This window comes from Ostrea edulis, chromosome 10, assembly GCF_947568905.1.
Source record: "Ostrea edulis chromosome 10, xbOstEdul1.1, whole genome shotgun sequence".
NCBI classification, from domain to species: Eukaryota; Metazoa; Mollusca; class Bivalvia; order Ostreida; family Ostreidae; genus Ostrea; species Ostrea edulis.
The window spans coordinates 24347174-24349682 of NC_079173.1; positions in this window are offsets into that span (position 1 = coordinate 24347174).

Below are 2509 nucleotides of genomic sequence, written 5' to 3' on the forward strand. Positions count from 1 at the left end.
CTAAACCGGATATTGAAACATTCAAATAAATCTGGAAAATATGGAAGTGAAAAATCCGGAAAAAATGTTTTGTACAATGTTAAATTGGACATAACAGAATAGTTACATCATTTAACATAATGTATACACACAATATGACATTTTAGTGTACATGTATACTCGTAACTGCTTTTACACTGCAGATCGCATTGAATTTGCATGTTGTTATTATATACCGTTTTTTCCCCAAAAGCCCTTGTTATTAGCTCATTGTCTTGACTCAGTATACCAGTGGCTTTCACATGCCATTTAGCAGTTGATTATTAAGTCATCTGCTAAACATTGTCCCTGATTCGTTTGTTGAAAGTGGATTTGATGTACATGGATGCCATATGTAGGTGATAACGGGTTATTGCTATGAAAATATGGAGAAACTGAAGTCATTTCCTTTTTTCATAAAGTTGTGTTATAAGTTTGCCGTTGATCTTACGAAATGAAATCAACATTAACTGAAATTCAAATAGTCATCAATCAGTTGAAAAAATAAAATCCTTGAAATGATTCGATAACAGCAGAACGTTTAAAAGCTGAAGAACTGGTATCACGAGTGCTCTCTACGATTATGAGTGATACAATTGTAAGTGGAGAAATTGTTTGCGACAGCAAAACGAGGAGGGACATCACGATTCTGTCAGCTACTAGAAAAAGCTAAAGCCGCGTAATCCTCAACAGATTAACATCAGTGGTAGACCCCAACCTACGTAAACAGCAAAGAGGATAAAAAGCATGCATATATCACATTTTTACAACATTACGTTATACAGTTATGTTCGTCAAAGGGTTCAATATAAGAATACAAGAATTGTTGACTGTGACGTCATGAAAGTATTAATCTTTGAATAGGCAACACCTCTGGTCTGTATTATCTTTAGTTTGTAAATGTGATGTCTGTATTATCGGTTGTACATATGTACGCTGATAACCTGTGCAGCTTGAGTTTAAGAACTTAATTTTTTTTAAATACTTCAACGCTTAGAATAATGTGTATGCATATCAAAAGTGAAAATAAAGAATGGGGAAATACGCGGGTCTCTGGACATACCAGAGATTGGATCAGATGCCTAGCAGTAGTAAACATCCCCTTTCGACCGGTCACACCCGCTGTAAGCCAGAGATCTTGATCAGGTAAACGGAGTAATCCGTAGTCAAAATCAGTGTGCCAAGAACGGCCTAACAATCGGTATGAAACACGTTAAACACCATTTAATGCAATGATAAGGTTGTATTGGCAAACTACATCATTATAACAACCAAAGAATTTGCGAAATGCTGACTTTAAACGAGACTGTTGAAACCACTGTAACATCAACTTGTTTGTCAGTAGCCTGACTCGATTTAAAAACTGATCATACGCAGAACAAGCACTTGCTTATAGAATCAGTGGAGAGATATAATTGATTGATTATATATTGTTTAACGTTCCACTCGAGAATTTTTAACTCATGGAGATGTCACCATTGCCGGTGAAGGATTCCAAAATTTAGGCCTAAACTCGGCGCTTACGGCCTTTGCGCAGGGAGGGGTCTTTTTTGTGCTACACCTGCTGTGAAACGTGGCCTTGGGTTTTGTAGTCTTATCTGAAGGATCACCCCATTTAGTTGCCTCTTACAACAAACGAGGGGTACGGAGGACCTATCCTTAACCCGGATCCCCACGAGACGAGAGCTATAAACACCATATGCAAGTGATAATGGAATATTGCTACATAAGTATGGGAAGTTGACGATATCTCTTAAGTGATTCATACATTCTGCGTATGATCAGTGTTTCTACGTCCCTCATGACGGGACGTATCATGTTATGGCGCTGTCCGTGATTCTGTCTGTCCGATGTAATGTTTTCCGGACTTTTTCTGTAATGGATGCATTTACAACTTTGAAAGTTGGTCACAAATTCTCCCCCAAGAAGCGTAAGAGTGGGTTTGCATATCAGCTGGATTCGTACAGCTTGACCTACTTAAAGGCTGTAGGTAGGTCAAACCATTTTCCAGTGTTTTTTTGCGTTATAGATACTAGACTTTTTAACATCATAGACAGTTGCATCTTCAACAAAAACGGAAAAAGGAAATATTCATATCTAGTGATCAGTCATCCAAAACTTTCTTTGTTAAACACCACTCTGATTCCATACACAAGTACTCTGAAATTGAAATAAAAAATATGCTAGAGCTCCTCATCGACAATATCTTCGTGGTATTTGGTGATCAGGTCTTCCAAAAGTCAAACTTTAGTCATAGGCTTCCTCTAGGAGGAAAATAAGATGAGTTTGCATTTCAGCTGGATTTGTCCATCCTTGATCTACTTTTGGGCAAACAGTTTTCCAGGCTTTTTTTTTCATTACGAGGAAAATGATTGCCATGAAATTTAGTCACAGGCTTCCTCTAAGAGGAAAAGATGTTCAATTTGGATTTCAGCTGGATTGGTCCGTCCTTGACCTACTTCATGGCTAAAAGTAGGTAAAATTGTTTTCC